At 38.3% G+C, this 13,745-nt stretch overlaps 1 pseudogene; it reads right to left on the reverse strand.

Annotated features, from left to right (window-relative positions):
* Positions 1-10,548: 10,548 nt before the first annotated feature.
* Positions 10,549-13,504, reverse strand: LOC107131614 (small ribosomal subunit protein eS25-like; annotated as a pseudogene).
* Between the last annotated feature and the right edge of the window lie 241 nt (positions 13,505-13,745).

The following is a 13,745-nucleotide window of genomic DNA, read 5'->3' on the forward strand; positions in this document are numbered from 1 at the left end:
CAAAAAGGTAAAATGATTGTCTGAAGAGGCCTTACAAATAGCTGAGAAAAGAAGAGAAGAGAAAGGCAAAGGAGAAAAGGAAAGATGTAGCCATTTGAATGCAGAGTTCCAAAGAATAGCAAGGAGAGATCAGAAAGCCTTCCTCAGTGATCAGTGCAAAGAAATAGAGGAAAACAATAGAATGGGAAAGACTAGAGATCTCTTCAAGAAAATTAGAGATACCAAGGGAACATTTCATGCAAAGATGGGCACAGTAAAGGACTGAAATGGTATGCACCTAACAGAAGCAGAAGAGATTAAGAAGAGGTAGCAAGAATACACAAAAGAACTATACAAAAAAGATCTTCATGACCAGATAACCATGATGGTGTGATCACTCACCTAGAGTCAGACATCCTAGAATGCAAAGTCAAGTGGGCCTTAGGAAGCATCACTATGAACAAAGTTAGTAGAGGTGATGGAATTCCAGTTGAGCTCTTTCAAATCCTGAAAGATGATGCTGTAAAAGTGCTGCACTCAATACACCAGCAAATTTGGAAAACTCAGCAGTGGCCACAGGACTGGAAAAGGTCAGTTTTCATTCCAATCCCAAAGAAAGGCAACGCCAAAGAATGCTCAAACTACTGGACAATTGCACTCATCTCACACACTAGCAAAGTAATGCTCAAAATTCTCCAAGCCAGGCTTCAACAGTACGTGAACTGTGAACTTTCAGATGTTCAAGCTGGTTTTAGAAAAGGCAGAGGAACCAGAGATCAAATTGCCAACATATGCTGGATCACAGAAGACGCAAGAGAGTTCCAGAAAAACATCTACTTCTGCTTTATTGATTACCCCAAAGCTTTTGACTCTGTGGATCACAACAAACTGTGGAAAATTCTTAAAGAGATGAGAATACCAGACCACCTGACCTGCCTCCTGAGAAATCTGTATGCAGGTCAAGAAGCAATAGTTAAAACTGGACATGGAACAACAGACTGGTTCCAAATTGGGAAAGGAGAACATCAGGGCTGTGTACTGTCACCCAAATGCTAGGCTGGATGAAGTACAAGCTGGAATCAAGATTGCCAGGAGAAATATCAATAACCTCAGATATGTAGATGACACCACCCTTAATATGACAGAAAGCAAAGAAGAAATTAAGAGCCTCTTGATGAAAGTGAAAGAGGAGAGTGAAAAAGTTGGCTTAAAAATCAACATTCATAAAACTTAAGATCACAGCATTCAGTCCCACCACTTCATGGCAAAAAGATGGAGAAACAATGGAAACAGTGAGAGACTTTATTTGGGAGGGGCTCCAAAATCACTGCAGATGGTGACAGCAGTCATGAAATTAAAAGACGCTTGCTCCTTGGAAGAAAAGCTATGACCAACCTAGACAGCATATTAAAAAGCAGAGACATTATTTGCCAACAAAGGCCCGTCTAGTCAAAGCTATTATTTTTCCAGTAGTCATGTATGGATGTGAGAGTTGGACTACAAGGAAAGCTGAGCACTGAAGAATTGATGCTTTTGAACTGTGGTGTTGGAGAAGACTCTTGAGAGTCCCTTGGACTGCAAGGAGATCAAACCAGTTAACCAGGCCTAAAAGAAATCAGTCCTGAATATCCATTGGAAGGACTGATGCTGAAGCTGAAACTCTAATACTTTGGCCATCTGATGCAAAGAACTGACTCACTGGAAAAGACCCTGATGCTGGGAAAGATTGAAGGCGGGAGAAGGGGACAACAGAAGATGAGATGGTTGGATGGTATCACCAACCTGATATACATGAGTTTGAGTAAGCTCTGGGAGTCGGTTATGGACAGGAAAGCCTGGCATGCTGCAGTCCATGGGGTAGCAAAGAGTCAGACATGACTGAGCACCTGAAATGAACCGAACAGCTAACACCCACCAACAATGTAAAAATGAGCACACTATGCATCAGTTAACATTTCCCAGCCCAAATCTTTTTAGTTTCTGATCAGCCATCATTGAATAAATATTTATTGAAGTCAGTAGTATCAGGCACTGTTCCAGGCACTGACAATCAAATGATGAGGCAGAACCTGTTCCCATGGAGCTTGAATTCTGAAGGAAAAGACAGGCAATAAACAAACAAATAAGTGGACATAAACTATATCAGATAGGGACAAATGCTATGATAAAAATTTAAATTGTGATATGATAAAATATAATTAGAAGTGGAATCTCAGTCTTATAACAGAAACAAATGATAATTATGTGAAAGTGTTAGCTAATGTTAAAGGGGTGTATTACATAAGTATATTGAATGAACACATTGTATACCTTAAGCTTACATAATGTTATATGTCAATTATATCTCATAAAGCTGGAAAAATAAAAAAATTTAATTTCCAAAAATAAATTTTAAAAAAATTTGTAAACTGGCTGTCCTAATATAGATGGCCAATAGGCATATGAAAAGATGTTCAACATCACTGATTATTAAAGAAATGCAAATCAAAACCACAATGAGGTAATACCTCACACCAATCAGAACTGCTATCATCAAAATGTCTACAAACAATAAATGCTAAGAAGGTGTGGGGAAAAGGGAACCCTCCTACATTGTTGGTGGGAATGTAAACTGATGCAACCACTATAGAGAACAGCATGGAGGTTCCTTAAAAAACTAAAACTAGAGTTAGCATATGGTTCAGCAATATCACCGCAGGTCATATGGCCAGAAAAGACGAAAACTGGAAAAAGTACATGCACCCCAATGTTCATAGCAGCTCTGTTTACAATAGTCAAAGCATGGAAGCAACCTAAATGTCCATCAATAGATGAATAAAGATGTGGCATATATATAATTGAATATTACTCAGCCATAAAGAAGAGTGAAATAATGCCATTTGCAACAATATGGATGAACCTAGAGATTATCACACTAAATTAAGCCAGACAGAGAAAGAAAAATATCATATGATATCATGTATATGTGGAATAAAAATAATACAAATGAAGTGCTTTACAAAACAGAAACAGACTCATAGACATAGAGAACAAATTTGTGGTTACGTGGGGAGGGTAAATTAAAGTATGGGATTAACAGATACATACGACTATATATAAAACAGATAAACAACAGGGATTTATTGTGTAGCACAGGGAACTATGTTATCATAGATTGGCATCACCAACTAAATGGACATGAGTTTGAGCAAACTCCAGAAGATAGGGAAGCCTGGCATGCTTCAGTCCTTGGGACTGCAAAGTCAAACATGACTTAGTGACTGAACAACAACAACAGGAAGCTATATTCAAAATCTTATAATAGACTAAAAGGGAAATTAATCTGAAAAAGAATTAGATATATGTATGAATGCATACCAGAGAAGGCAATGGCACCCCACTCCAGCACTCTTGCCTGGAAAATCCCATGGACCGAGGAACCTGGTGGGCTGCAGTCCATGGGGTCGCTAAGAGTTGGACACAACTGAGCGACTTCATTTTCACTTTTCACTTTCATGCATTGGAGAAGGAAATGGCAACCCGCTCCAGTGTTCTTGCCTGGAGAATCCCAGGGATGGGGAAGCCTGGTGGACTGCCGTCTATGGGGTCTCACAGAGTCGGACACAACTGAAGCGACTTAGCAGCAGCAGCATGAATGCATACATATACATAGATACATATATATATATATATATCTGAATCACTTCGTTATACACCTGAAACACTGTAAATCAACTATACTTCAATTTTTTTTAATGAAAAAAAAAATACTGCTATTCTAGACCAGTGGTGTATAACAACTTTCTGCAATAATGGAACAGTTCTACAGGTACATTGTCCAATATGGTAGCTATCAGCCATACTTGAAATGTGGCTGGTCCTTCTGGAGAAGTAAATTTTATTTTAAATTATTTCCTGAATTTTAATTATTCAATAATATAAATTTAAATGCAAATAGCTACATGTGGCTAGTGTCTACTGAAATGGACATGGTTGCTTGTCCAGGGTCATAATATTAGTAAGTGGCAGAGATGAAATCTGAACCCAAGGAATCTGGCATCAGAGTTTATATTTCTAATCACCACATCATATTGCCCCTATCAGGACATTAGCTGAAAGCAGTCATCCCAAGAGGTTTTGCTTTTTTGTTAGTTTGACAGTACGGCCTGTTTTTATGCTGATGAATAATAGTGGAAAGTGAAAACCTGATGATGCAGACAAGAGAGAATGTATAAGGAAACATCTTGAAAAGATGAGAGGGGATGAGATCCAGAACACAAGGAAGTAGTTGGCCTTTGACAGAAACAGTGAGTTTCATGCTTAGTATTAGTAACAACCAGATGGGGAGTGGGGAGGAGCAGAAAATGGGACTGATGTGGTAGGTAGATTTGGATATTTGCTTGTTGCTCTGACTTCTCAATAAAGTGAGGCACATTATCTTCTGAGAAAAAAAGAAAAAGGAACCAGAAGACATAGGTTTGACAAGAGAGGGAGAGGTATGATAGAGGTAATTTTGGAGAATGGTTAAGTGTAGTGGGATGTTAGATATTATTAAGGGCTTATTGGAAACTTGTGGTCATGAATTTTAAATGAAACCGCTCATCATAGTTATTTGTTTTTCTCCAGCAATTATAGCTGATTGGATACAGGCACAGAGAAAGTAATTATGTGGCATAAGTATAAAGAAGGGAGAGTGGGATGAGGGAATTAAGGGTGTTTGCAAGGGAGTGATTAAACATGAAATCCAAGTTGGGTGAGGAAGGAAATGAGGGCATGAGAGTGAGTGACAGTGAAAATAGTAAAATCTGTAATTGCAATCAAAACATGAATGAGGAGCTGTTTGCTTTCTTTTATTTTTATGGGACCTGACAGGCTGCTTCTAAAATCTGTATGAAAGCACAAAGGGTCAAGGAGACCTAGGACGGTCCTGAAATCCATGCTGGGGGACTTTCTGTATCAGATACTAGGATTTACTTTTTTTTTTTTTTTTTAATTATTTTTATTTATTTTTTGGCCTTGCTGTGGGGCATGTGGGATCTTAGTTCCCTGACCAGGGATTGAACCTGCATCCCCTTGGAAGCACAGAGTCTTAACCACTTGACCGCCAGGGAAGTCCCTAGGATTTACTTTAAAGATATATAACTGAAGCTGTGGTATTGACCACAGAGGTCAATGAAGTATTGGTCACAACTAACAGGATAGAGAGCTCATGAATATATAGAAACCTGATTTAAGGCTGAGCGGACATTGTACGTAGTGTTGAATGAGGCTGATAAAGTTAGTTATCCATATTAAAAAAAAAGATCCTTAACTCATATCATACTTATGGATTAATGACTTTAATATGAAAATCAAAACTATAAAACTTTTCCAAGAAAATAAAAAATATATTTATAATCTTGGAGTAAAGAACAATTTCTTTTAAAAAACAAAAAGCACAACCACAAAAGAAGTAACTGACAAATTTGAATATATGAAAATTAATAACTTCTGTTCAAACAACATAATAAAGTAAAAAGATAAGCCATAAACTAGGAAAAGGTATTTTCAACACATATCACCTCAAATGGATTCTAATCCAGAATATATAAAGAATTTCTACAAGTCCATTGGAATCAATCCAATTTAGGAAAATAAGCAAAAGACACAAATAGGCATTTCACAGAATAGGAAATTATCTAGAAACATAAAAATGATGCTCAAATTCATTAATATGTATGGTAATCAGAGAAATGAAAATTAAAAACACAATGAAATATCACTTTATACCTTTAGATTGTCTTTGGGCTCCCCAAACTTTTATGAGGCTGCAGGCTGAGAAAACTACTTCACTATAAATATGAACAGTGTTTATAGAAAAGGAAGGATGACTCAGAGTTCCGAGACAAGAACCATGGAGAATCATTCCCAAGGGAGCAGGATGGGCCCATTTAAAAGAACAGGTGGGGACTTCCCTGGTGGACCAGTGGCTAAGACTCCAGGCTCCTAATGCGGGGGACTGGGTTTTGATCCTGGTGTGGGAATTAGATTCCGCATGCATCAACTAAAAGATATCCTGTGCTGCAATGATGATGGAAGAACCCATGTGCCATAACTAAGACCCAGGACAGGCCAAATAAACAAATTTTTGAAAAGATTAAAAAATAAAAGAAGAGATGACATATGCTTTAGCTAGATTTCAGAATTAGACCAATGCCAACTATGTCCTTTTGCCAGGACTGTTAATTTATGGTAGAGTTATCCTATCCTGTATCACCACAGTATCTTGGGAGTGCAGAGGGAAGATACACTTGTCTCTTTAGCTCAAAGCCTTTGCATTAATAGAAACCATACTCAAAGTGTGGTACCCGAAGAATTGTATCTGTACTTGATTAGACGAGTAGCTTCTGCCTTAGAACATGCACTCTCAGTCCCTAGAGCCCTGAGCCATCATGTAAAAAGTCTAGGCTACTCTTCTGAAAAAGAGGCGTGTGGAGGAGCACTGAGGTTACCAGACATGTGACTATATAGCCCAGTCAGGCCTGCAGGAGACCTCAGTCCCAGTCACTATCTGACTACAACTACATTTGAGATTCCCCAAGAGAAAACCACCCAGCTGAGCACAGTCAACTCTCAGAACCATGGAGAAAATAATAAATAATAATAAATCCTAACACTTTAGGATATTTGTTACACAGTGATAAACCAGACAACATGGTTTTGAGCCCCCTTATCATCTTAACTCTCATCTATCTAAGCCAGTACTGTTATGGAAATGTTTTTCTTTTTCTTAATAATCTTGCCTGCTTTCCAAAGAAGGTGTGTCCTATTACTCTAGAGGGTTCCTAGTTTTGACAAATGCCATGGTGGATTTGGGTATAAAAACATGGAGGTAAGAGACAGCAGTAGAAAAGAGGTTCAAGTTGAGTGGCTCTGATTTATAATGGAATTCAAAATGCCTAGGGAAAATTGAGGAAGAGACAAGAGACAGGAAGGATGGCAAAGTATCAGAAAAAATACAGAGAAAGAACTTTCAGTGGTCACACAATAGTAAAGAGACAATAAAGCTCAGAAAAGTCTGATGGAAGGAATAAGTTGTTAACTTTGGAGTATACCATGTAAAACCTCTCCCCTGACTTATGAATCTTCAGTGAAAACCACATTGCTCACATTCTGATGTGAGCAGATTCCTTATCATAAGCATGAAGCATGAAGCATGGAACAGAAGAATGATGGAGCAGTTGAGACCTGGGTTACATTTTAGAAAAATGTTGACTACCACAAGTATTTAATCCTGTAACCTGGCATTAAAGAAGTCCCCTAAATGAAAATTAATCCATTAATAGACATTTTGGGATACAGCTGTTCAGTAATTTTGAGCCATTAAGCTTACTCTTATGTAGCCTATTTCTCTCCATTTTATTTGAAAGAGTATCACAGGATCCAGCTAAACATCTTGATGAAACTCACATGCTGTCTATATAAAGGCCACTCCTCTTAACTGTCAGTTTATCAACCATGTCAAAAAAGTAATTAGATCCATCTGACATCATGTGTTCTTAGAATCACGCATCTTCCCTCTGTGTTCAAAAAAGTCCATCCTCTTAATTCATCATTCTATAGTCTTGATAGGAGCTGACATTAAGCTCACCAGTAACTGCCTCTTAGATGGTGTTCACTGCTGCCTGAAACCTAGTGTACTGATTAATCCAGCCACGTTTGGAAGAGAATTTTCCCTGAATCAGGATACTATTGGACTTTGATGATGCTGGGATAGCCCTGTGTATTGTCCAATGGAAACATGTACAGACATGTGACATGAGCCTGAAACTTAGACATGTTGCCTTCCCCCGACATATTGGCTACCTCTAAGGATCCCACATCTTGGTTCTATACGCATAAAGCAGTATCCTAAAAATAATGCCCCTGGGAAACATCTAACCCTGAAGTCTCCAATTAGAAGGTTTAATAACTCCAGTGTCAAAGGCTAGCTACCTGCTAGTAGCTTAGCCTTGAAAAGTTTTAAGAAAATCACAGTGACCTACCAGCAATTTTTGTTGGAGAACCAAGAAGTGAAAAGCTAAAATGACAAGGACCAAGAATTTGTTAGTAGAGTAGCAGGGTATAAATTCAGATATGCATCTAAGAAAGAAGGGATGCTGACTGAAGTTGCTGACCTAAGGAAAAGAAATTCAACTCTGAAATAAAGCTGGAAAGGCAGAATGGGGGCAAGTGTCTGGACCTGCTGTCTGGACATGATGACAGATTTAGAAATTCAAATGAAAAGTGAATAAAGGAGCAAAAGAAAAGCTGGTATTAAGGCTAGGAATGTCGCTGCATGTCTGGAACTTCCTTCCTGTCAATACACAGACCCTGGTGATCCCTTCCCTTACATCTCTTATTACTTTCTAAAGATAAACTATTTCAAACAGTTTGGCTCTGTGAGTGGTAAGACGAATAAACAAGCTTCCCTGCTTTAAAAGAGGTATGGATACAGACTGTGGGAAATAAATCATGTTTAATAAATGAAGATATTGCAATATGTATAAAAAGACATCATGCTCTAAAAGGGATGCTCTGTAAGCCTAGAATGATGAAATATGTTTTAGGTGCTGATCAGCTACCAAAGCTCATTTATGCCTATTCCCAGCTGCCCCCACTTCCCACCTACATCTTCTATAGAGGAGGATGCATAAGTCAGAGAATCTCTTTCCAACTCTCCCTCACAGCAAGTGTGTGTGTGTGTGTGTGTGTGTGTGAGAATGTGCACGAGCACGTGCACCCCCTATACAGTAAAACCAGGAACATTCCTTGGTATTTAAGTTGTTGGACAAAGTACAATAGGTGAAATAGATTCTTATTGTTCACTCTAGTGCACTCAACAAACACTTATTAAATTCTTTTTAAAAAATTACTACAAGCCAGATACTATGATAGATGGCTGAGCTAGAACGATGAACAAGACAAAGTCCCAGGCCCAAGAAACTCTTAGTTTATTCTGAAAAACTGAGTTGTGAATGTGAGAATAAAAGTGAATTGCAGAGTTCTGTGCTGGAAAGGAGAAGAAAAGTTTCACAAAAACGGAGTCAGGTAAGCTATCTCTTAAGAAAGGAATTAAAGTTTACCAGATGGACACGAGAGGGTATGGCTTTGGGAAACACCACAGTCAAGCTCAAATCTGCTCAAGAAGCGAAATAATTTTCAGTTTTTCCTATTTTTACTGATTCTAACAGACCAGAGCAATATATCCCAGCAACTGATCACTCATTTCCAACATTACTGCTGCAGTTGTTACTGCTGTTCAGTTGCCAAGTTACGTCTGACTCTTTGTGACCCCAGGGACTGAAGCATCCCAGGCTTCCCTGTCCTTCATCTTCTGCCGGAGTTTGTGCAAACTCATGTCTATTGAGTCTGTGATTACATCTAACCATCTCATCCTCTGTCACCCCCTTCTCCTCCTGCCCTCAATCTTTCCCAGGATCAGCGTCCTCTTTGTTGCAGTTACTCTGATCTAAAGAAACATGTACTCATCTCTTTCCCCCAGAGATATTGCTGTGGTTTGATTTTTCATGTATTAAGACAACCTTTGGGATAACTGTCACTCCCTCCTTTACTCAGGATAGTACAAATTACTGACAGAAAAACCATTGGCTAATGAAGAATAAATGTAGAAACATTCTATCATTCCTTTTCTATTCCACTGGCTCTGAAAAATTCTATATCCAGCCTGGAGCTATGTTTAGACAACCATAATACAACCCACTCAGAAAAGTTAAAATTCCAATTGATCAAAAGGACATTTCCCTATAATGGAAAGAAAATGCAAACAGGCTAAGTACTCAACAATTTGGTTTAGTCAATTATGGTGCATCAACATGACAGAAAATTATTCAATTTCCAAAAATGATAATTAAAATGATTATACGTGATATGTGGGAAAAGAAAATGCAAAACAGTTTACACACACAATTGCATTAAAATGCATCTGCTTGTGGAATGTTACTTGGGAGTAACAGAAAAAAATTTTAGTAATTGCAGTGGGGACTGCAATTCTGGCGTATTTTTCTTTTCAAATTTTTCTCTAATGATATCAATGGGTCATCTTCTAATTGTTTAAAGTTTGGTGTTTCACAGTGCCTGAGTGTGGTTGCTGAATTAAGTCTACCATCTTCTTTGTTCTTCATACTTTGTTACAATTAACACAACCCAAGACCACAAGAACTGTTTCATGCTACTCTCCTTGAATGTGTGCCTGCTAAGTCACTTTAGTCATGTCCTGGTCTTTGCAACCCCATGGACCCCATGGACTCCCATTGCCTGCCAGACTCCTCCATCCATTGGATTCTCCAGTATACTGCAGTGGGTTGCCATGCCCTCCTCCAGGAGGTCTTCCGCAGGTGGGTTCTTTACCACTAGCGCCACCTGGGAAGCCCCACTGAACTTAGTGACAGAGACAAAATATCTCATCTTACACTCTATGATCAAAAAAATTTTAATACAGAACATTTCCTTTAACTTCACTAAACTTTTCTTCACTAGCAGTGCCATCTCTACTACTTCTTTTATTTAATAAAGTTTCATTTTTCAAAAGGTACAGCTGGAAGGACCTGTTCATGCATCTTTGCCAGTGGCTGGGGCATCTCCACCCTTGGTGTTGTAAGATACTTGATCTCTGTGCTTTGAAACCAGCTTAATAAGTCCTTTACTAAGGAGCTCCTGAAAGGCTGCCCTGGCCAGAAAACTGTGAATCCTTAGTCTCTCAGAGATGACAGTGAGGCTGTGAGCTTCTGGTTGGAAACTTCCTTACAGAGTTTGTCAAACAAGTCTAGGTTATTGAGCTGGTCTCAAACTCTGTCTTTGGATCACTTCTTTTTGGCCTTGCCCCCAGATTTGTTCACTGGATCTTTGTTTTTCTTAGCCGACTTTCTGGCATCTTTCTTCTTTCTTATTGTCCTTGGGCAGCATCAGTGAAGTTCGGAGAGCAACTGCTACCACTTAGCCTTACTAAGCTGTTGGACAAAAAGCCTATCACTTCTGCTGGCATATTTTTGGCTACTGGAAAAATAATAATGTAATAATTAAGAGTTATTACATTATTATTAATAACTTAGTCTAGTGGTTCAGACTCCATACTCCCAATCCAGGGGGCCAGGGTTCAATTCCAGGTCAGGGAACCAGATCCCGCATGCAACAACTAAAGATTCCACATGCCACAAGGAAGATGGAAGATCCTGGGTGCCACATGTAAGACCCAGCACAACCAAATAAATTTTAAAAAAATGAGTAGGGCCTGTCTTCTTCCTTCTGGTTATATTATCTTGGATGAATCACTTATCCTCTCTGTACTTCACTTGCTTGTCAGTAGAGTAAGGTGACAATAATTGTGGTAATATTTCCAACTGAATATTGAATTCTAATTGTGATGACAATTCATGGGGTTGTCATAAAGATGCAATGTGATGATCCAGGCCAAGTCTGGCCTATGCGCTCAATCACCAGTAACTATTTATTGTTCTTACGCTTGACTCATGGTGGGGTACAACTATTCCTGACACCATTTATGCAGTTCTGGGCCACTCTCTAAACTTCTCCTGGCATACGTCCTTCTTTTCATCTTTTATTCATATCTTTTTAAAATCTGAGTTTACTAGACAGCTCTCTGGAAATGATACCTCCTTCTTTTCCTTGTTTTTTTCACTGGATCATCTGTGATGACAACATAAGAATTATATTATGTAAAGAATCCTGTCCTACTTGAATCATATTTTCCTCAAGGAGTTTCATGTCACAGAATCATGCCCATCTTTTTAATGAACTTTTCCAAACGTGTATTCCTACAAGTTGAGGTTCACATGGAATGATTCTGGCCTTCATCCTCTCTGGCTATCCTTAACTGAGGTGAGGATATCCTTAACATATATAAGGATATCCTATATGTCCTTAACATGTAGCTTTTTATTCTTCTAAACTAAAAAAAAGACACAAATGGTATACAAATGAATAAAAAAATAAAAAGCAAGTCACTCCCTCTTCTCCCAGAGGCAAACATTGTTATGTGTTTTGTGTATTCTCTGGAAATACTCTATGCATTTTGACACACATTATATTTGCATACATATACATGTGTGTACTTATCCCATTTTAAACCCCAACTGCATCAGACCATACACCCTGCCCTACAAGTCGCTTTTTACTCAGAAGTATACCTTGGAGCTTGTTTCTTATCAGCACAAATAACATTTCTTTTTTTCTACAGCTGTGTAATTTCCTAAATATGGATAAATCCTAATTTTTTCACCAGTCCCATATCAATGTTCATTTGGGACATTTCTATTCTTATGTTATTACAAACATTTTGGAAAAAATGTCTTTAATGTATTATATATACAGTTTGAAAGTGAAAGTGGCTCAGTCATGTCCAACTCTTTGCGACCCCATGGACTGTAGTCCATGGAATTCTCAAGGCCAGAATACTGATGTGGGTAGCCTTTCCCTTCTCCAGGGTATCTTCCCAAACCAGTGATCAAACCCAGGCCTCCTGCGTTGCAGGTGGATTCTTTACCAGCTGAACCACATGGGAAGCCCAAGAATACTAGAGTGGGTAGCCTATCCCTTCTCCTACTGATTTCCCAGGAATAGAACTTGGGTCTCCTGCACTGCACAGACAGATTAACGAATCTGCCTGCAGTGCGGGAGACTGTGTTCAATCCCTGGGTTGGGAAGATCCCCTGGAGAAGGGAAAGGCTACCCACTCCAGTATTCTGGCCTGGAGAATTCCATGGACTGTATAGTTCATTGGGTCACAAAGAGTTGGATATGACTGAGTGAATTTCACATTCTTAAGTTGAACACATAATATATATACAGTTTATATAGTATATAAATAACAAAACTGCATAAATAATTTTGTAGTCTTCCTTTTCCACATATCTTATATTTTGGAAGTTTTAGAAACTTACTTTCAGTTCTCCTGTTACATATAAAAAAAATGAATATCATCCTTAATAATTCAGATGTCATAAGAAATGTCATTCTGATTCATTGTAATTCTAACCTTTGAGGATATAGGATATATTAGAGTTGTCTAAACAAAGCTTCCAGCAGATTATAGAATTCTGCAGAGCCAATGAGATGAGAAAAAAAAATGATATAAATATTTCTTCTCCTTAGCAAACTATTTCTGTCAGTGACAAATAAGTTCCATATTTAGAGTTGTCAAACAAAGAAACTTAAGGTCATCATCTCCATTATAGCAAATCTGTGAATAATATTTGTTAAAGTCCTGGAAATATAAAAGCTGATGCAAAGAATACACGAATTGAAGAGTACAGTCAAACTGTGCCCCAAACAGGCTGTACAAAGTACTTGACTTCCTCACGTTTCTCATCACCCTGTTCATTACCAGCAAATTTTACCTTATGGTCAAAATTTGACCATGAGCATACAGTTTTCTATCTGTATCCTTAACATTCTGAGAGATAAATCAAGAATTGTTCTCTGTACTGTTTTTAGCCAGACAGGTCTTTGAGAAAAACGCAGTTCCATCAGAATCCCTTTTTACCGACATTCTGAATTGACTTGTCAGATCCTGGATGGCTACCAGTGAACAACGGGAAGACCTGGGAATTTAAACTAAAGGTGGCCTTGCTATGCAGTATCATCAGTTCATTCTTCTAATGATGAACCAGCTTTATTTAACCATTTGGATCTGATTTGTTTACTGTCTCTAGGTTGTAATGTAGTTAATAAAAATGAAGAGTGAATTTTCAGATTTGTTACTAGCTTTAGCTACTCTTTAATGACTTAAG

The sequence above is a fragment of the Bos taurus genome, chromosome 21, assembly GCF_002263795.3.
Source record: "Bos taurus isolate L1 Dominette 01449 registration number 42190680 breed Hereford chromosome 21, ARS-UCD2.0, whole genome shotgun sequence".
NCBI lineage: Eukaryota > Metazoa > Chordata > Mammalia > Artiodactyla > Bovidae > Bos > Bos taurus.